The 23,656-nt window shown below is 36.6% G+C and overlaps 1 long non-coding RNA gene across 1 annotated transcript; it reads left to right on the top strand.

Annotated features, from left to right (window-relative positions):
- The first annotated feature begins 377 nt into the window (after nucleotides 1–377).
- On the top strand, nucleotides 378–12,807 carry LOC143745259 (uncharacterized). The gene is made up of 4 exons (XR_013205967.1): nucleotides 378–463; nucleotides 6,733–6,896; nucleotides 7,360–7,471; nucleotides 12,257–12,807. It is a non-coding gene; the product is annotated as an uncharacterized LOC143745259 (long non-coding RNA).
- The last annotated feature ends 10,849 nt before the right edge of the window (nucleotides 12,808–23,656 follow it).

The following is a 23,656-nucleotide window of genomic DNA, read 5'->3' as shown; positions in this document are numbered from 1 at the left end:
GAGAGAATGTGCACGTCTTTTTATATTTTCTATAAGAGAAGATACAAAACAGTGGGAGCTTACATTGCAATGTATTGAATGTTTCATGTTTATGTGTGTAGAAAAAAGTATAAAAGAGACTAAAGTAGACTAAAGTAAAGGGTGTAAAGGAAGGAGGGTTTGGTTAATGGCACGCCTTAAGCAGTATACTCAACGGAGAAATTTGTGTAGCTGGGAATTTGGCATGGACCGAGTGTTGGCCAGTCATTGTTATAGAGGGTCCCAGGCAGTAATCTATCCAATATGCCCCAACAGCTGGAAGCCTTCTCTGATGCATTCTTGGATAGAGGAGCTCAAGGGCAAATTCTGATGCAAGGCCTTCACAAGGGCCGTGGTATTTATAGACCTGGCATAAAACAGAAGTGAGGGTTCATGATGTCTCAACACAGACTAGCTTACTCAAGGGGAGGGATCGAGAAAGACAGTGAGTTTTCTTTCTTTTCCCTCTTCTCACCTTGTTCAGTCAAAAAGTAGCTGCATCTTTTCAGACCTTGAGCGTAGTCTTTACACATTTGAAATTAAAGCAACACCAAGGAACTTTTCCTCTGCGGTTGCCCTACAGGTTGGAAGCGGAATTGTCCATTACCATTGTCGTAAATAATTTAGCCTACCGCCTACTGTTGCACGCGCAACTGTTTATCCAGCACCGGCTTTGGAATCAACAATGGCCACAGACAAACTAGAGTATGATAGATGATTTTATGAAAGACATCACAAACGAAGAAAAACGATGTATGCCGTAAAGCAGTCGAATTTTGTAGTTCTTTTTGTGCTCCGGTTACAACCCGAAACCCGAAGTTACATAGTGCCAGTAAAAGCGATACAGACCACGTCAGGCTATGGCAGACGTGTCATTTAACCTATTGTAAGTCGATGTACCATCACAAGGGTCTTGGAAATAAATTATGAAGGTTGAAAAACTACATAGTGTTACTTTAAATAGGAAATTCTGTTCTGTGTTGAGCTTCCAGAAATCAGACATGAACACCTGTTTGAAATGTAACAAAACAGTACCTGTCAAAAGTTTGGAAACTTTACCATTTTTTAATTTGTTTGAAAGAAGTCTCTTATTGAATTAAAAATACAGTAAAAACTGTTATATTGTGAAACACTATTACAATGTAAAACAATTGTTTTGTATTTTAATACATTTAAAAATGCCATTTATGCCTGTGTTGGCAAAGCTGAATTTTCAGCATCGTTCACCCAGTCTTCTGTGTCACATGATCCTTCAGAAATCATTCTAATATGATGATTTGGTACTCAAGTAACATTTATTATTATTATGATTGTCAATGTTGAAAATAGTTTTTGGAAACAATGATCAAACATTTGTGATAAGATTAAAAAAGAGAGAAATTAATACTTTTATTCATCAAGGAGGCGTTAAATTGATCAAAAGTGACAGTAAAGACATTTATAATGTTACAAAAGATTTCTATTGAATAAATGCTTTAATAAATGTTATAAAAAAAAATGTAATAAATGTCATTCATTGAGCTTTCTGTTCATCAAAGAATCCAGAAAAAAAATGTTTCACAGTTTCCACAAAAAAGCTAGGGAGCACAACTGTTTTCAAAATTGATAATAATAATACATGTTATCTGAGCAGCAAATCAGCGTATTAGAATGATTTCTGAAAGATCATGTGATGCTGGAGACTGGAGTAATGATGCTGAAAATTCAGCTTTGCCATCAAAGGAATTAATTACATTTTAAAATATATTCAAATATAAAACATTTATTTTAATTTGTAATAATATTTCACAGTATGCCTTGGGGAGCAAATGAGATTTCTTTCAAAAACAGTAAAATTAGATTGTAATGTTTCCAAACTTTTGGCAAGTACTGTATATTATAAATTTTTCTGCACATAGAAGCTTTTGAATGTTTTAAGCGATAAATGTTAATAACTTTTTTTTTTCCAGAAAAAGGATTTGGGAAAGCTTTGCAGCACCGTTTAGTAAGATACTGGAAACTTTGAGTTTACCAAAAGGCCCACTTAATGGTTCACCTAATGTTAGCACTAGCAGTGGGTACAATTTGCATTTGCAATAAAAGCATATGCTGTCATTAATTAATTATTGTTGTGATTAGCATTTAAGATGAATGGAAGAGGTAGAGACGGTACGATTCAGTCACATTTGGGATTAACTATGAGTCAAATCCACCCTTGGGCATTCTAAGCATATAGCATTTTCTGCTCTATGAGTGGTGCAAAGCAGTAAAGAACCAGGAAAACGGCCATGTCACAGCTGCTTAGGCTCAAAGCTGCGAACGTGGAGGAAAAGGGGGGGGGGAAAACCCTGCTGGCATTTCAATACCAGAACACCTTAGCCAATGCTTGGTTAAGCACCCTCCTCCAGTGCTTTCCTAATTCTAAATGTCACCAGTGTCCTTTATGCTTTCACACCCTTTCCATCAGAAATGCCATTTATTTGAGTTGTGGCTTCATTGGCTTCTCACTTCATGTGCCATAATAATTTTTAGCTTTGAGTTTCTTGATTGGTCTGTTGTAGAAAATCATTGGCACAATCAACATCATTTACCATTTTTCAAAATGTAATTTATTCCAGTGTTGGCAAAGCTGAATTTTCAGCATCGTTCATCCAGTCTTCTGTGTCACATGATCCTTCAGAAATCATTCTAATATGCTGATTTGCTAAGATCATAAAATGGTTGTGCTGCTTAATATTTCAAAATAACTTTTTTCTAAATTTTTTGTTACAATGTTAAAGTCTTTTCTGTCACTTTTTATCGATTTAATGCATACTTGCTGAATGGCAGTATTAATTTCTTTCAAAAATGTAAAATGATTATAGATGCAACACACTGCCAACTATAACATTTAAACTGTCAGACAGTTATGGTCTCAGGTTTGTGTTGTTGGTTGTTAAAAATATAAGATTTATAATATGTTTGTGGAGAATAGCAACAAATGTTGGTAGACAGTCAGTGTCAAGCTTTGTGGTAATGTTAATTTAGACCAGGCCCGGCTCCACGGGGGGGCCACGGTGGGCCTGGCCCACCCAATCAGAAGCTTGGCCCACCCTGGCCCCACACCACATAACAGCCAATCACAAAATTGGTGCGATATTCAATTCAGCTCGAGATACGTTATTTTCTATTTTCTACCCAACCCCCTCCTTTTTTTCCCTCCGAGACAGACTTAGCTCATTCACTTCGCAACCTTTGAGGTAAACGGACGTGCTGAATTATGAAGCAATATAACGACAGTAACAGCCAATGAACTTTATTAGAAGAACTATTACAATTAGTGAACTTGATTACCACACTCTAGTAGCCTAATAAAACATAAAATGCACAGATTTCTTGTTCCGAAAGGACAAAAGAAAACTACTTCAGGTCTCCAGGACACAGCTACCTCCTCATCCATTTGCGGCAATGAGGTCGAAGAAATGGATGAGTCGAGTACATCAGCAGCTTCTGTTGGTGTCAAAAGCACAAATACACCCACTCAAAGATGCAGCAATTCTGTCCCAAATGATTTAAACAGGGAAAATCCTTACCAGCCGGTTCTGAAATCGTACCCCCGAACTCTTTTTGGAGGGAGAGAGAGATGCTTTTCGGCCGCTTGGTATCAGTCACGGCCGTGGCTTGAATATTCTGTAGATCGCGATGCATGCTTTGGTTTTCCGTGTCGAGTGTTCGGTGTTGCTTTCTCTGAAAATGACACGTTCGTTTCGACAGGTTTTCGAAACTGGAAAGCAGCATTAGAACGTGACCGCGGTCTTCAAAAACATGCGTGCAGTCAAGCTCATTTACAAGCCTCTACCTCATGGACAGAGTTTTGCCGCCGACAAGACTGTCGGGGGAAACCGTAGCATGTTTGCTCGGCCCACAACAGATAGAAAAGAATCGCTATTACATAAAAAGCATGGCAGGTGTTGTGAAGTTTTTAGCAGTCAATGAGCTTCCACTACGCGGGGATTGTGAAACATGTGACAGTGAAGAAGATTGCATAGCTGCGGGGCTTTTTGCCAAGTTGTTTAAATACACGTTGGAAAAAGATAAATACATCGCTGACATTACATCAGGTATCCCACAAAATGCAAAGTACACTTCCAAAACCATCCAGAATGAAGTGATTGAAATTTTGGCATCCATGGTTCTGAAAAAAATAAAACAGAAATGACACTGCTGATTTAGCTGCATTCTGTTTAAAAAGTGATGGCACAAGGGATCGGTGCAACACGGAAAATTTGTCCGTTATAATTCGTTTTGTGTGCAATGGTGTGCCAGAGGAACATCTCATTGGGTTGTTAGAACTCCAGCAGCTTGATGCTGATTACATCACTACTGAAATATTACAACACTTGTCTGAAACAGGATACAGTGCTGATAATATAATGAGCCAGTGTTATGATGGAGCATCAGTGATGAGCGGGGTGCGAGGTGGTGTTCAGGCTTTATTACAACAAAGGTTGGGCAGGCATATCCCCTACATCCACTGCTATAATCACCAGCTTCACCTCACTGTCATACATGCGATTCAAAGTGAACCTTGTGCCAAAAGATTCTTTGACTTGTCAGGCTCCCTGCACTCTTTTTTCAGGCATCATTTTGTCTCTCAGAGATACAGTTGCCCGTATCTCAAGAGGCTGTTGGAAATCCGCTGGACAAGTCATTATGAAGTCACAAAATGTGTTGTGGATAATGAGGAAGTAATTCTTAACATTCTTTTTAAGGTTTCCAATGATGACAATGCATCAGTTGACCTTGCAAAAGAAGCCTCTGGGCTTCTCTCTCAGCTGAAGCGACGCCATTTTTTTAAAATTGGCAAATTTCTGATACATCTTCTCGCCATTTTAAAACCAGCAAATGGCATCCTACAATCTCACCATGTTGATTTGTGCAGTGCAGCTGAAGTTGTGCAGGGATGTCTTGGTGCACTGAAAAATCTCAGAGAAAAGGAAAGTGAATTTCAGCAGTACTGCGCTGACATGTCTACTGTTGAGCCCTCACCAAAACGTCAACGGACTGTGAATCCCTCCTATGGTGACTCTGTCATTTTTTCACCTTTAGGGCAAGAAGGGCAGTCAGGTTCTGAATGTGCCACTGCAGCTCTGAGACGACAGATGTTGAACATACTAGATACAGCTGTATCAGAGATAGAAAACAGGTTTTCCACGAAGAATTTGCAGCTGATGCACGCCCTCTCAGGTTAAATGCCAAAATCTAACAAATTTCTTGACATCCAGTTGCTTGAGCCTCTCTGTAGTCTTGCAGGGGTTGCAAAAAATGAACTCCAGAATGAAATTCTTGTTGCCAGACCAATGCTGTCCAAAAAAACTTCCATCTGATGCTGAATGTTCTGCTGTTTGCAAACTCTTGCAGGAATACAAAGATGCATTTGCAGGTCTTCATAAATTGTATGTATCTGCTATGGTCATGGGTGTCTCTACTGCTTCATGTGAGAGCTCATTCTCTACTCTGGCAAGAATTTTGACACCATTCCGCCAAACAATGCTTCATGAGAGGAAAAAAAACCTTGTGCTTTTAGCTCATGAAAAAGCAATAACACATGAGCTGGACATGGATGAGTTTGTAACAGAATTCTCTAAAATGAGTAGAAAGCTAATGCTGTAAATATTATAGTTATATGAGTAGACCTTTTTCAAGACCTGCCCTGTTTTCCTCAAATCTAAAGTTACTAAACTAATACAAGATCTGTTGTGTGGTAAAAAAAAAAAAAAAAAGATTCTAAATATAGGCCTACATAAGATTGTAAAAAGAAAAATGTAAATAATAACAATGGCCAAAAATCTGTAATGTTATACTATATTAACAGACGTGAGGATAATTCTTAAGAAAAACTGATTTTCAGATCAAATTTCTATTTTTAGTTTGTCACAAGTTTGTTTTAGTTGATGTAAATAGTTATTTTAAAATACCTGCCCTTTTTTTTAAATCAAATCTAGTTATTTAATTGATACAAGATCTATTAAGGGGTCAAAACAATATTACAAATGCAGAAAAAAAGAATGTAAAAATAAACACGTTAAACATGTTTATCTATATATATATATAAAGTTACTAAATAGTTCCAAAATATGTTAAATAATCGTCCCGTATACCCCCCCCCCCCCCCTCTCCCTCCCCCTCCTCCTCCTTCTGACCGGCCCACCTGGAATATCACTTGGCCCACCTTTCATCTCATATCTGGAGCCGGGCCTGATTTAGACTATAGTTCTTTCAATCTCTGGATCGACTTTTTAATCAAAACACCCAACTAGATAACAGACTAGATCATTTTTAAAAGCAAGACTTTGTTAAATGTAAATGTGCCTTGAGTGGCTTTAATGCATGCACTCTGTAGCACATGTAATCCCTCATCCCAAACATAGCATCATCCATATAGTGCAGCCAGTGTGCGTGACATCTGCAAACCTACAGTGCCCAAAGAGCTGTGTAATGAACCATATACTGACCCAGTTTAATCTACCCAAAGACTATATTTTCATCTAGTTACATAGTCATTTCCCCCACTAAAGCTTTTATGCCCCCTCACAATATTTATGGAAAGTGTTTTTTATTTTAAATCTCCAGTAGTGCAGGCAAGTTTAACGAATACTATTATTTTGAAGTCAGAGTAATTCACTGTAAAATGCAATTCCCTGATAATTTTTCATGAAGGATGATAGTTTTACTTGTCTCATTCTCTAAATTAAGCATGTGCAAAATGACATTAATCACTAGCCTCTATCCTAAGCTGCGAGTGCCATATGACTGATTCCTCTGGAATGCTGATTGGCTGATCACCACAAGAATGGGCACAATCCCAAACCCTTCAGACAGGGAGAAAATGAGACCATTTGACACTGAAAACACACAGGGTGAGTAAATCCATCATTCAAATGTATTATAACTTAACATACTTAAAGGTGTAGCTCATCCCAAAATTCATATTTTCATTTACTCACTCTTGTCATTTCAAACCTTTAGACATTTCTTTCCTCAGTAAAACTCAAAAGATATTTTGAAACAGTTTTGGTGCCCAATGACTTCCATTGAATGGACAAAAAAACACTCAAACACTCAAAGTTGTACAGTTTTGGAATGGACATGAGAGTGAATAAATGATGACACAATTTTCATTTTTGGGTGAACTGTCCCTTTAATATGCACCAAACTATCATAGAGACCTTCATATTGTGTATGGGAATATTGCTCACAGCAGGTTATTTGAAGTCTCTTGCTGCTAATTTGATTGGATTTGTTTGTTTAGCCCTATATCTTCTGTTCCGTGCATGCCCTTTGCCATTATCATTGTGGGGAATTGCTTTGTGTTCTTATTAGAAGCACAGCAGGCCTTGGTTGAGATCCACCTCCATCGGTTGCATCTGTCAGTCTGGTGTGCTGGGGATGACTTTTACAGTAAATGTAAAAGGCTCATGTGAAATCTAGACAGGTATGATGTCAACTTTTTTTTTTTTTCTGCCCTTTTAACAGATGATGTTAAAAGGGCAGGCTTTTAACATCATCTGTACTACAATACAAGGCTGACTACAGGGTCCAAAATTTACATTTTGGCTCACCTGCCACAGGGACTGGTAGATGAAAAAAATCCACCAGCCAAGCATATTTTTTAACGGCCAAAATAATAAACAGCCTTTTTGTGCCACATATACATTCATTTCAGTACATTTAATTGAGATAAGGTATTATGTTGAATGAATAAGAGTTCATAGAAGTCAAAACAGAGCAACAAATAGTAAGACTTGGAAGATGTGAGCATGGAACTAGTGCTCATAACAGTACATTTGAAGGTTTTGTAAAACTATCATACTTTACCGAAAGTAAAAACATTTACCGATTAATACTATCAGTTAAACGGTTTAAAACATTTTTTTAAATTATATATATATGTAGCTTTTTTTTTGTTTGCTGCATGGTAAAAAAAAACAGTATATAGCCTATATTTGTTAAATCACGGGGTGCGTCGACACGCGCAGCCACATGTGCCAAAAGACATATTTCGCTGAGCAAGCAAAATGAAGCAAGCTAAAAGAACTACTGTGTGGGATCATTCGACAGAAAGGGCGACGAAGTTACTTGCAAAATATGCTATGCGGTATTAAAATAAAGCAGTAAGCCTAGTGCAAGTACAATGCAATATCATTTGCGAAGCAAACATCCACAAGCAAATGAAAGTCGCTTTCCGAAGTTGGCCACTCTAGCGAAACGTTATCTCTGTATTCCCGGGATATCTGTGGCATCGTAGACCCTCCCAGACTAACCCCACATCATGTAGACATGTTACTTTTTTTAAGTAAAAACTAGACAAGCTGTGGATGGAGGTAGGCCTGCTATTTTTATTTGACGAAAAAAAAACGTAGTCTGATGGGGAAAAAAGCCGTTTTTCTAAGCTTCAAACTGATTCAGTGTTTTCTTTTTGTCATCTTAATTTGTTAATTATTTAAGTTAAAAAAAAATATTTAGTGTAGGTCTATTTTAGGTGTGAAGAAGGTTCACACACACTTCTTGAGGCGCACACACGCAAGGTCTCTGGCTCTCTCACTCTCTGCCGAGCGCACTACACGGTTACGTTTGTAGCACAGTATGTGCGCGCTCTTTCTCGCTCGCTCTAGATTCCGGGTGATTTGAACTAATTTGTGGGCATCAGGGAGCCTCTATCAATATGCGGGGGAATTGGGATGTCTGGAACATTCACCCGCCAGTGTGGTGGATAGCCTTTTGAGATTTACTTGCCAAACGGAAAATCTACCCGCATTTGGCGCTTGGCGGTGTTAATTTTGGACCCTGGCTGACTATGTAGTGCATTTCTGAGAACGTGTGCGTTCAAGTATACCATGTAAAGGTTGTGGTTCATAGACCAAACTATGCAGAAAAATAGCCTTTTCTGAACCATTCTGACCCCCATTAGACTACAGCAGGATAGATATGGCTTGTGGTTTGGATTTTGTAAGAAATCTTGCCTAATGGAGGAATCTAGGTTTCCCATACTACAGTTTTATAGCGACATTATACTGAAAGTTTAATTTAAAATGTTTAACTTATAAAATAGAATCTCTCCTCTGTGAAGTTTTCTTTGGATGTGATTTGAATGTGAGCACGTTCGTTGTCTTTTGGCATGCTTCACTATTTTCTTTAATTGGATTCTTCATTAGAGCGCAGAGCAGAGAGGAAATGCAAGGATGATGGGACATTTGACAGCTGTGAGATGTGCTTTGTCCCTAACATGATTGTAAGCATTAGCTCGTGTATTATAGCTGTCACAAATATTTTTAACGTGCCACTTAGCTATATTTTTGCAAAACTCCAAACATGTATATGTACAATTAACTGCAGTTTCTAGCTGAAATGAACAGCAACACTTTCCCCCCTCCCCTTTTCACACAGATTATGACTATGGGACAGATTATTGATTAATAAAGAAAGATTTTTGCACAGTTCCTTGCACAATACTATATTCTGACCTCAACACTTTTACTATAGAGCATTATTTGTAAACGAATACATTCTGACATTGGCATCACATAACCAGCTCTATATGCAGAGCTGTTCTGATATAGTAAACTTGCTAGGTAGCTCACCTGATTCAACATTGCACATGTGAAATGGAGCACTCGGGCACAAGTTGCAAGAAATACAAGTCAGAATAAAAGAGCTTAAAGACTAGAAGCTAGCTAAAAGGGCATGGTTGCTTCAGAAAATGCGTTTTTATTTCACATATATGTACGTTATTTTCAAACACGATGGAGCTACACTGTAAAGGTACACACTAAAGGTGCTTCAAATATCCTGTCGGATACTCAAGGTGTCGGATACTTCAAAATGTAATTTAAGTGCCTCAAAGCTCTTTCTTCTATAGTAGGGTTACTGGTGGACCATTGACAATCTTCTTGCTGGAACTTATGGGATCCTTTAAGCACTTTGTATTCAGTTCAGAGGTTCTGGAGTCACCTTTTCATTACCATGAGACCTCAAAGTGCTTTGGGGGAAATTAGAGGAACTTGAATGCTATGAAAGGGTTATTGTAAAATCTTTTAACATTTAAGTGCTTCCTGGAAGATCTCTTCTGTTAAAGCCAGCATCTGGAGCAACCCAATGGTTCTCTGAGGCCAGAATAAGATTATTATTATCTTGTATTTTTTGACTGTGTACTTGTGTTTTTTAATCAGTTATTCTCTGAAATTCTTCCCTCATGCTCTCAGATTTCATTCATGTTACTCAGAAAAATAATATCACAGGTTTGGGGCCAATAGTGCTATGCATTTTTTCTTATACCTTAAAGTAACACCAGGTAACTTTTCAACCTTCATAATATATTTCCAAGTCTCTTGTGATGGTACATCGACTTACAATAGGTTGAATGACACGTCTGCCATAGCCTGACGGGGTCTGTAGAGTTTTTAATTGTACTTTTAAACTTCGGGTTTCGGGTAGTAACCGGCGAACAAAGAGAACTACAAAACTCGACTGCTTTACGGCATATACGTCACTTCCACCACCACCCCCACTTCCTTAAAATCGCAGGGCTGTCAAGTGTCACGCATTGAGCGTGATAGTCACTCATTTCGGTCTTTTGTCACGCTCTCCCGCCACACACTGTATTTCTCACGCTGAAAAACTATTTGTAATATATTTAATATGCCGCAGCGCCCAAAACTCTGGCTGCGCCGCTCTCACTGTGGAACAGGCATGAATTCAAGCGCGTCTCCTCTGGAGTTGTTCGTCTGGTGTTGTTAGCCAATCAGAAAATAGCACTATTGTATCTGGGTAACATTTAACACAACAACCAATGACACCCAGTTTTTTTTTTTTGTCTGCCTGACTATGTTACGGAAGCTATCTTATCCTCCGTTTATCTTCATGAATCAGGTAATGATTATTTGTCTTGCCTCAAGCTATAATGCAAATCGATTTGTAAAATTTGCAGATTTATTTATGGTAGCTTGATATTATAATATTGACGATATATGGTTATTATCTACCACTCAAACATTGCATTGAAGTATCATATAGATTCAGTAAAACGGTAACCAATAGACTAGGCTACTATAATGACACTGGCTTGTAAACGTGATCATCGCGATCATTTGTCGTTAGAAAAAAAATAAAACCCATGAAATTATATTCATATGACATGCTGAAATATATGCCACTGTACCTGGGATGAAGACATTTCACACGCGACGCAAGCAGAACACCTGCATGTGAGCTCCTCCTACAGTGCTCAGGGCTATCCTGGTTGTCAACAAATGCACGATGACAGAGTTTACGACAGTAGTAGAAGACAATACTGTTTCCCAACTGTAGGGGGACCCCGAGAGCAAAAGCTACCTGGTGTTACTTTAATCATTTGCATTTGAATATAAGACATTTGAACTCTGAATTAAAACTTCAAGTTTAGTCTCTTTAGACCAAAAGGGTCCCACTTTATATTAAGTGGCTTTAAGTACTATGTACTTACATTGAAACTAATAATTTGATACAATGGACTTATTGTGTACATGCATATTTTTACATTGTACTTATATTTTGAATATACCTGCATGTAATTACAGCTGTAATTAATGTATGTAATTACATTTATAATTACACTGTTGACCCTTCCCCCTTACATCTTAACCCACCCTTAAACCTACCCATACCACCACACCTGTCCCTAACCTTACATGTATCACACCTCAAGCAGCAAAAGTGTTTTACAATACAACATGAACACAATAAGTACATTGTACATATTTTTCAATGTAAGTACATAATACTTAAAGCCACTTAATATAAAGTGGGACCTAAAAAAGCTATTATATTGCTTCAGAAGACACAACTCATAACTTTCATTTTTCATATTTTTAGGATCTTTGTTGGGATATTTTTGGAGCTTAACAGAATATTTATCCATTATATTGCTTCAGAAGACACAACTCATAACTTTAATTTTTCATATTTTTAGGATCTTTGTTGGGATATTTTTGGAGCTTAACAGAATATTTATCCATTTTTACATAAATTAATGCATTGAATTGAACTAGACAATTAAACTAGACCGTGTTTCATGCAGTGAAAGCGAACGGTGACTGGGGTTGCATTATGCCCGAGATCTGCTTTTGGGTTCCACAGACAGAAAGTCAAACAGGTTTGGAATGTCACCAGGCTGAGGAACTTATTTTTAGTTTACAACTATCACTTTAATAACATTACTAACAGTAATTGTTGTTCTTTGCAGGGACCTCGGTAAGCTGAAATGCAAGTTTGAGCAAGAATAAAAATCGTCCTGTAGTCCTGAAAATCATTGAAGTGCCTGGACCATCCACCAGAAAAGAGGAAAAACAAAAGTAAAACGAAGCTGCTGCACCTTTTCACTTTTCTGACTCGTTAAGTACCTCATGTCCCTTGTGAAGATTTTATTATTGATTGCATTTTATGTTGCAGCGAGTAAAGGTGGTGTCACATTTGTGAATTTCGTGAAATTACACAGGTAAAAAAGTCCATTGACCATTGTCAGCAGTGTAGTGACGTACTGTATGAAGCACAGCTCACACAGGAGTCACTTTCAAGCAGCTTTCTGTTGGTCAAATCCAGCGAATTCCAGTCAAGTCAAGTCACCTTTATTTATATAGTGCTTTTTACAATACAGATTGTTTCAAAGCAGCTTTACAGACATAACAGGAAAATAATGTTGCAATAATATTGTTAAATATAAAGTTAAATGTCCCCAACTAAGCAAGCCAAAAGCCAATGGCGACAAAGGTGAAGAAAGGTGAAAAAGGCAACAGTGGCAAGGAACCAAAACTCCAAAAAATGTAAAATTTTTACATTGATTTATTACATGGAACTTATGTGTTTCCATGCATTTTGTTGAGATGTCTTTTCTTGTATAGCCTATTGTATATACATGGTTGATTATTCATGTTGCTTATGTATTATACTGCTTTTTTGTGTATTCATTGATATTAATCTATTGCTAGCTTTTTTTTCCCCAAGTGCATTAAGTGTATGTATTAGAGATGCGCGGATGGGCTATTATTTCATCCGCAACCGCATCACAAAACTCATCATCCGTCCGCCATCCATCCGCACCAACGTTTTTGACCAATTTCCCGCCCGCGATCCGCTGATACAAGGCGCTGCTGATGACAGCTGCGAGACTAGAAACAGCCCGCCACCCGCCCGAATTGAATTAAAATATTTTTTTTCGTCACGTCATCCGCCCGATCCACGGTTTATCCGCGGAGTCCGCTGCTATAACCGCAAACCGTGCATCTCTAGTATGTATTAAAATTGATCTAAAATATGTAATAAACAATTCTTATTTTGAATTTTGTTCAGTTTGTTTATTATAATAGAAGTTAATGGTAACCATAGTAACAACATGAAATTAAATGAAAAAAATAAATAAATTTGGTTTCTTGAGGCACCCAAAGTGGTTCCTAACAGTGCCTTATATAAGAGTTCCTCAGGAAACCTGGGTGGTTCCTCAGAGAACCGCCCCTTTTTAGAGGGTCTTTTAGAGGGCCTAGAGGATCTACAGACGGCTCCGCTGGTGTGGCAAAGTGAAGAACCCCAAAAGGTTCCTCCAGGCACCTTTTATTTTTACAGTATATAGCCTTTTAGCCATATTCACATTCATCTTTTTTGGAAAAAACTTAACTCCCATTTAGTGCCACTCAATGGACATTTAACTTTGGAATTATTGCAAAAACAAGCAAGAAGCAATGTAGTATCTTTTTGCAGAAATGTTGCCGCAGGCATGTTTTTCCAGTTAGCCTTAGTTGTCTTTTTGAGACATATTCAGTCTTAGAGGGGGCGATATACCAGTAGACACAATAAACAGGTAGAAATTTGTCTACTGATTGAAATTTTGGACTGTCGTCTTTATCACGGTTACGCTTATGTGACATTGCCGTTGTGATGAGGTTCAGGGTTTGGAAGGAAGACAGGGTCGGCGTGACTGGGGACTTGTACGTTTTATTCACTCAAAAACCACAATAAACAAAAGGCGAGCACACAGCGCATTCACCGTAGCTTTAACTACAGCTCAACTCAATACACAATACAAATACTCTTTCCTCTTGTTTTTCCTTCTTTCGGGTCGGCTGATTATGGCGTACGAGTCCCAGTCCTTCTCTCTCTCTTCTCTCACTCCACAGCGGCTTATATCCGGTCTCTACGGCAATTACTGCAACAAGACACAGGTGTTCGTCGTTTGCACTTGACCTACTTACGCACCGGTCGTCTCCTTTCTCTCTCTCCCGTTACAGACCTCGCGGAACCACGCCCCTCTCGCCACAGCCGTCCTGTGCTGTCACAAAAGCTTATCAGTTGAATGTGTTTTTAACCGTGCACTTTAAAAACAAGTGATCTTAAACCGTTCGAGCACAGTAAGCAGCAAAAGAGAACACTCTTTGTATATGTGCGCCCTGTGTGAGAAGAGACGGCTTCTGAGGACACACACCTGAAACGCGGGCAGATAAAGAAATGTTCATACAATGCGTGATTATAATGAGTTCTTTTTGGTGCTATATTGGGCTTGAACGGTCAAATATACAAACTTATGTGTCAAAATGCCCGTTTTTGTGAGTTTGTGAGTACAAGTAAACGCTGTCGTTTATGTCTTAAGTGATCGTAAACAGTTTGGTCGTAAAGTGACAGCAGCCTAATACCTGCTGCCACCTGTGCCATTAATGTTAATCAAACAATCTCTCTGCTCTTGACTTAATCACATTTGTTACTTTAATATGAATGTAAATTTGATTACTTTTTACAATTTGTGTAGTAATTCTATTTCTAGTGCTTGATGTTTTTCAGCTATTTCATTTGTATCTTTGTTCTAGTGTAGTTTTTTTTTTTACACTATTTATAGTGCTCGAAGATTTTCAGATAGGTCTATTTCGTTTGTGTCTATTGTAGTTTTTTGTCCTGTTACTTGTAATTCATTTATGTTTTTATTCTTATTTTAGCACTGACTGGTGTTTTGCCCTCTAACCCTATTCGCTTTACCATTTTTACCCATGTTAAATGACGGTATCCATCAAGAACATATGGACAGGATGAGCACAGATGGCATTTCAATGCCTAACTTCTCTCTGCCTGCAGGCCCATGTAAGCCTCACACTCCATCTCAGCCTCAGATGTGAATGGCTCTTTGGGGATTCCTCCTGTTTTAAGACACACTGGAGTTGTTCTTATCACTGAAAGCCTCGTATTCCCATACTCAGCCTTTAATATGAAATATAATTTCCAATATTCCTAATTCTGCATTGCATATAGTATATAATTCCCCAGTATTGATTTACAGAGCACAGCTCTTATCTTTGTGTGTATGTGAGTCGCTCATGTGCACATCATGTTCGGGGTCAGAGAGATAAGAAGGAAAACAGACAGGAGACAACATACTGTGTGGGAACAGAGAATACTTCCCATGAATGGACAAGTGTGGTGGTTTTAGACCCAGCAGGGGTCTGTGAATGTAACACTCTAATGATAATCTGAGATAAAAACACTTTTCTCACAGAGTACCTCTTAGTATAAAGTATAGGGTCATTTATTGTACATTTCTTTGATATTGGAAATTGTATATCATTATGGAGAGGTAATTCACTCTTGTATGTGTGATTATTATGCTTTTAAACACAATATAATTTGTGAATCTGTTGGTTATTGAGGATGTAAGTACAGTGAGTATACCAGAGGGGGATAGGCTCACATGCAGAGATCTGATTTCGACCGCAAAAATGGTTTGCTTGATATTTTTAGCCGTTCAAATGGAAGTGAAATATAAGCTGGTGGCAGTGTGGTTAATAAAGGGATAGTTCGTCCAAAAGATGAAGACTGTCATCATTTACTCACTCTCATTTTGTTCCAAACCTGTATGACTTTCTTTGTCCTGTGGGAACACAAAAGTCTTCTTCTTACAGAGGATAACTGTTACAGATGCATTTTGGAAAGACAGTTGCAAAACTGATTAGAATTTGCCTTTTCTCCAAGTCTTTATGAGAACACATGAATTAAGACACTGTGCAGTGTTTGTGTCTGTAAATACTAGGGTCAGTGGTTCAAAGCTTTTGTAGGGTGCCAATTGTGATGATATACTGGGGCTCTAATTAAAACTAAAGGTTCCTTTTTTACACTATGCATAGCAATTCTGCCCTTGAGCATCAAAAACTTGTGCAAATTGGTCCAGGGTTGCTACAATACCGCATTTTGTTCTCTCTATAATGTATAGGTAGTAATAGAGCTGATGTAAGCAGCACACATTTATTTCAGTATTCACATTTTCTATTCAATAAGTGTGACTGAATCCAGACAATTGTTTAGTTTTTTGTTTTTTTTAGCTATAGTTTAGAGTTGAGGTTCTGTGTTCATGTAAATTCATTACCAATTGGATGTGAATTTTTGCAAGTTAGTTTTCATTATTATAAATTTTGCAATCAACCTCAGTATCTCACTTGCAATAACCATTTTAGGTTACACTCTATTATAAGGTGTCCGCGTTACAGTGTAATTATACTGAGTAATAATAATTAACTACATGTACTTACTATAGGGTTAGGATTAGGCTGTGGTTTAGGATTTGTTGTATCATGTATTTATTATAGTAATTGCTATAACTACATGTAACATTTGTAACAACACTCAAATAAAATGTTACTAGATAAAAATCTATTTCTGTTATTAAAGAATCAAAAATCTCAAGTATAAATTAAGCAATATTTCTATTACGCAACAATGTTAGTGTAAAAGAACAACATAAGTCTTCTGTTGTAGTTAAGCTGATGTTTCGTAAATGTGCTGCTATGTGTTTGATGTGAAACTGACCTAAAGACACCTTTACTGCAGGGCCATTTTGTCGTGAAACAAAATGGCAAAATTCATTTTTAATACAGTTTTTAACATTGAATGTTTTAATGAGCGATTTATGCCTATTCCTGTTCAGCCAGCATTCTAACCAAAAGAAATGCTTTAGAGTCTGAACTCGTGTCTTTGGATAATGGGACTGGTATTCATCAAGCTGCCACTTCAGAACTCTTCAATACCAGTCACCTTCACTCCCAGAACTCCATTCCTCTTTTAGCTATTTGAATGAAACTGTAATTACTGAAATCCTGTAGGATTTCTCTGTTGCTTTGATGTACGATTAACACTTTACTGTACAACAACATTTCTGAATCCTACTGAGGTTTGATATATTGTCTTAAGGTATATATATATTTGGATCATCTCAACAGCTAGTGCTGGGTAGATTACTTACAAATTGCAATCTGTTACTGATTCCAAATTACATGATACATATTGTAGTTAGTAATGTAATTCATCATGACATTACACAGTTTATGTAAAATGATCAGACTACTTTTAGATTACTTTTGACCTAACTTGTTTATTACATTGAAATGAATAGGATAATAGTGTACCATATTGATATAAAAATACAAAGAGACAGGAAATCTATTACATTTATGTTATCATTAACATGAAGTGCATTAAACATTACATTACATCAGGGTTTCCGAAACTGCATGGGGTTCGTAAAGGAACTGCAGGGGTTTTGTAAATTTAATGAAAAGTAAATAATTAAATAAATCATAAACATTTAAAATGAAAATGAATAATTTTAAAATAATACAAAATAGTTTGAAAGCTTCCCAAAGACAATTGCAACACAATTAATTACAGAGTGATAATTCAAATACAAATAAATTAGCTTGTCAGGAGTTTGAATTGCAATGTTGAGAAAACACTGTTTAAAAGTCAAATGCTTTGTGGCATCTCAATTTACAATGTAATTTTAGCCGTGCGGAATTTCACCAAACTAGAAGACTTTTTGTAAAGCAACACGCTTTTTAGAAAAGAACATTTAAAACATGAAAAAGAAGAATTATAGGGAGAATCAAATTATGAATGATTTAAAGCCATTGTGTGAATAATATGCGCTGTCACTGTCAACAGCCACTTCCACTTCGGTTTCAGTTTTGAAAAGAAGTCTTATTTCTTAGAAATGATCAATTTAATTATTCAAAGCATTTTCAATAAGAACTTTGAAAAAAAGGTTTAAAGACATGAAAATGTCACGAGGTATAGGCTTCAAGTAAAAAGTATTGAAATCTTTTCTTTGCACTTAAAAATGAAAATTCTGTCATTTACTCACCCTCAAGTTGTTCCAAACCTGTATGAGTTTCTTTCTTCTGCTGAATACAAAATAAATTATTTTGAAGAATGTTTGAAAGAAAATAGTTGTGGGGCACCATTGACTTCCATATATTTTCTTACCATACCATACTTACTCTTACCAAGTCAATGAAACTGTCTGGTTACCCATATTCTTCAAAATATTCTTTTTTTTTTATTGTGATTATTATATGATTATCTATCAAGAATATTATTTTATACAAAATATTTGTTTTATATTATGGATGGGAAATCCATAAATATAGAAAGTATCTATAGTTGCTCAATCTGACATCTGACATTCAAAGGTCAAATATGTATTTATTTATATATCTATTACTGATGTGGATACAAAATATGAGGGTCTAAAGGAGTCCACTCTGTTTTATAATTTTATTTTTTTAGTCATATTTTTAGTAATTTTTTAGTGCATAAATTGGCTTATTGTATGTTGGTTATGCCATATTAATTTAAAAAAGTCAATAACATTATATTAAATAGTTCATCATAGAAGAGGTGAATTAAAGTTGTTTGTATTAATTGTATTAATGTATTTTTGAATACATTAAATCACACATTCTAGTTAAAACCGTGTGAAAGTGGTGTCGCAAATTGATCCTTGTTTGCAGTGAGTGGCTTTGATCCTTTGCACAATTCACATGTATATCTGTGTAGAGCATCAACATGCTAATGAAAATCTCAACAATCAATCGGTGTTATGAATACACAGCTCTATAAACAGTAACTTACCATGTCAAAAGTTGGGATACCTGAAAAGGAAAAAAAAACACCTAGAAACTTTGTTTACCTTCTTGCATCTCCTATCTATCTTTCTTTTTGTGATTTTTGAAGCTTCAAATCACTGAAATCAATAAATCAACAGGCTGAAAACCATTACTTAGAATTATAGGCAAGCCACCATATGGGAATAAGCTGACACAATCATGAAAGCAGCCTTCATTATAGCCTATTGACTAAACTGCCAAGGAGTTAAGCTCGCGAAAAGCTCACTAGACAAACACGTAGAATAAGCACTGCACTGAAAGAAAAAAACAGTGGAAAGGCAATAGAGAAAATTGTGACTTAAAGTGAAATATATCCTCAGCTAATAGGATTAGAGCAACAACAGGATGTTGTTAAAAACTGGACACTGGAAGAGTCATTGAAAGCAATGTCAATCTGATGTGATTTCACTGTTCTTTTCAAAAGTACTGCAAGGTTTTTCTTAAGTTGTTTTTCAAGAGTTGAATTTTGTAACTTCAAGGTTTGCAGGTGTAATAAAATAACTGACACATGCTGCATTTCTCAGACAGTCCTCTGGGTGTCAGTGTGGTTTTGTCAATGTGGCTCTGGCATCCTTGATCCTGGCATTACTGGCTTCCCTAAATACACATCTTTTCCTGTTTCTCCGCCACATCACAAATCTGTGAGAAATTAATCATTGAAATGCATTGTATAACCTATGATTGGGCAGAATTGCTCATCAACCCAATGTTATTGTGGTCCTATCATTTGTTGTTTCCTCTAGTAGCCTACAACACTCGCTGAAGTGATGATCCAAGAGTCCTTTCTTGAGTCCAGAATATCTTCCACTTTCCTCAGCAATAATACAATGCTGTGTCTGTAGTCTAAAAGAGCCTTTTTGGACAAAGCCAGGCCAGGAACTGCCAGAGACACACAATTTCTCTTTTTCTCTCAGTTATTTTTTTCACTTCCTCTCTCCATCCATTTCTCCCTCTCTCTCACACACACATTCACCCACACACATGTAAAGCAGGTCATTAGTATGCTTGTTGGTCACCTCTCTTTATCAGAAGTGTAACCAAGCTTTATTGAAAAACAAGCCAATCAGCAAGGATGTTGTCATTTGTAATTAGGTATTTTTGGACATGACTTTCAGCTCACATTATCATTATCTTGTGTAATATATCTCGCAGACACATACTTGATCAAGTCCCTCTTTATGTGAATGTTAGAAAGGAGAAGCTGAATAGAAGTAGCTTGCATCTGCAGTGTTCATTACATACAAGGCTTACGCAACACAATGTATCATATCTGACAGCGAATCATAAACATTGCTGTCTGATTAATGGTCGCTGCTACTGTTGCTGCTCATACTTGTAATACTTGTAGCTAATCTGAAATCTTAAAAAGTATTAAACTTCGGTCCTTAATGCTTCTTGCACCATTTGCGTTACAGTCAGAATGCTGTCTTAAAGCCAGTAAGCAACAACCTAGAGAACTGCCATATATACCGCCATACAGATAATTTTATCTCATAATTTTTTGATGATTTGGGTAATTTTTTTGTAATAGCTTACACAGGGAGGCTGTATTTTAATCGATGAACTACACTCTTAAGAAAAATGGTTCTAAACGGTACCAAATTAGGGTTCTTCGGGTTGTAACAAGAACCATTTTTGGTGCTAAATAGAACCCTTTTTATAAGGTTCCATAAAGAACCATGCCTTTTAAAGTGCTATATAGGGTCTTAATGGTGTTACGACCTTTTCAATTTTATTTATTTTCATTAATATTAGTATCTACATATTATTCATTTTACTATTAATTTTTTATAAATTATTTATTACAATTGTATTTTTTTAGCCCTCTATCTGCCTGGTCTTATATCTTGTTGCCTCTATTTGGGTTTTACATAAAAACAACAACAACATGTTGTGTCAATTAGGTACATTTATTTTTTATATGACATGGCAGATTGTAGCAAAAATGACAGTGTTCTTACAACAGAGGTTAGCTGAATATATAATTGACATTGAACACGATATAGATGTAATGAAGACGACATTCCAGTGATATATCTTCACAATCCCCTATGATTTCTTTACGTCCTTCATTGTGTATTCTATGCAGTTTCTCTCTGCAGATGATGAGGTTATGATACGTTAGTGACAGCATCTAAGATACACAATTGAGTTTATGTGTCTCTTTCATTTGATTATGTAAAAACAATTATGTTAATGAAGGCCAAAATTAGCAAAAATGGACAGTATGAGCCCATTACCATGTTAAATGGAAAAAGTTATATAAAGTCATGGTATAGCTTTAATGTTTTTTTTTTTCTGACTGGGTATGTTTAGGCATAAAGTCATAATTAAAATAATCAAACAATATGGATCATAAATTCCATATCTACTTTGTGAAGAAGAGAAAATGAGTATCCTTAACTGAACAGAGCTGCTCACACTTACATGTTCAGTTAAACTAAAAAGAGAAAAAGACATGATTGTTAGGAAATGATTGTTACAATTTTTTAAGTTATAATTTATAGACATTTTAAGAAAGAAATCATTTACCTGTTGAGAGTATGTTGACAGTCTGTGTGAGCTCCAGAAAATCAGTAATGAGGAGGATTTGACAGTTACAGATTTGAAAAACAAAATTTTTAGAGTTTAAATTTACAAATAAAATAAAAAAGTAAACAGTCAGTAATAAAATAAGAACAAATAAATAGCAAACGATAGCACACATAAATACAATATAAAGAGACAATATTAAATAAACATGCCTTTGAGTTTTTCAGGTGGATCTAACAGTAGAATTCACATAGGAAATACTACAGAAATTAAAGTAATAAAATGTAAAATAACACTTGATAGTTTTCATTGTAAAAATTAAAACAGGTTAATGCTTACAATTAAAGTTACAAAAGTTATTCAGTAAAGAGCAGCGAGTGATTTTCTCTTTGTCTTTTGTTCTCGGATTAACATGACAAACAGCAGGAGGTTTATTAGGCTGCTGTCACTTTAAGAGCCTATGTACGGATCCAATATATTGTTACACAACATGCGTTCCCTATCAGTCAGTCACGTTTGATGTTAATCGCCAGTGACTGATGAATTGGGCTCTCAGGCGAGATCCCAGTTCGTCAGTCACTGATGATTAACCCAGGGATGTTCACAAGTCTTTCATCTGGAATCCGAGTCAGATGTGGAGTTTTCGCAGAGTTGAACTCTTCTCAATAATGCTTTTTGGGAAATGCACCCCAGATCATCTTAGCAAACTACATAACTACATATTTTATAAATGACAATAACAATATTATAAATAAACAACAACACAGTAGCAGCCTTCTATGGTCAAACATTTTCAATAATGGCAGCCAAACTAGTTAGTCACTGCTTCACCTTGGTGTCTAGTGACCAGCTGATTGTACATTATGCTTTACTTAACCTAACTGCGGGTTTATATGTCTATATCTGTTTATAGCTGTCAGGTATTAATATATATGTGACCTGGTGTGCTGTTCACACGTTGTGAAGGGTTAGGAAGGCTGATTAGTCAAATGGCAATCATAAAATTAATTTAAATGGGATCAATTTAGTGATGCAGCTTCTTCAGAAGGGTTTTAGCAGGCTGACGGTGTGTTTTGCTTTAACATGCTGCTACACTGTCAGAGAAGTTTTATCTCTAAATGCATCCCCTTTAAAGCACTGCCACTACAGCCATCAAAACACCGCCTGTGTAACAAATTCACCGCACTCGGTAATCAATTTCAAGACAGTTACTGTCAGTCTTCAGATCGCCCGCTGTGAGCAATGTTCCCGTTTTAATGCATAATGCATTGGTCTCCATTTTTGTGAGAACTGTGATAGTTTTATGCAATGAAAGGTTATAGGCATTTATCCAGTTTATTTGTTGAATACCTACCAGAAGGACCATGCAGTCTGCATATATCTTTAAATGTTAGTTGATGTACACATTAAGACTAATTTGGGGGTCTTGCAGTATGTCACACATTCTGAGCATTGTTTATTGCATAAGTATCGGAGCCCCTAAGGTGACATGGTGGTGGTATAAATATGAGATGGGATCTAAAATAATTTGTCAATGCTTTTGTGTTCTCTCGGAAAAAAAATTGCATACCCTGAGAATCTTTGCGTCCGTTCACTCGCGAAAACTTTTGCGTTCGTTCGCAAAACTTTTGTGTTTGCGAGTGAATGCAAGGTTTCTAGGGGGAACACAAACATTTTGTGAGCAAACGCAAAGTTTCTTGGGGAATGCAAAACATTTGCAAAAGAATGCAAAATAATTTTTTCTCTCATCTTCAAAATTCTCTATTTCACATCATTTTTTATCTATAACATACCATTTTAGTTGTTTAATGCATGTTATACATAAAATTTGTTGTATATCATGTTTTTTTTGGGGTCATTTTCACTATTCCATTTCATGGTCATGGTCAATACTGCCCTGGGTCCTGCGTCGATGGGGCCCCTACTAAGGTCCTCATTGTTAATCTGTTTATTAGGGCTAGATATTGACCCATGGTTTATCCAGACATATTTTAGAATCAGTACTATGTTTCATAATGTTTTTTAGAATGATTGTTCACTTTCTGTAGTATTTCTCAGCATCTGTGTAATTGTTCTTTTCATCCAGACTCTGCAGAAGGTGAGAGACGCCCCAACACTCATTATTATCAATAGAACTAATG

This window comes from Siphateles boraxobius, unplaced genomic scaffold (assembly GCF_051911475.1).
Source record: "Siphateles boraxobius isolate OS27281-9 unplaced genomic scaffold, OSU_SipBor_1 20, whole genome shotgun sequence".
Taxonomy (NCBI): Eukaryota; Metazoa; Chordata; class Actinopteri; order Cypriniformes; family Leuciscidae; genus Siphateles; species Siphateles boraxobius.
Note: the sequence above shows the minus strand (reverse complement) of the source record. Positions and strands in the feature narration are given on the sequence as shown.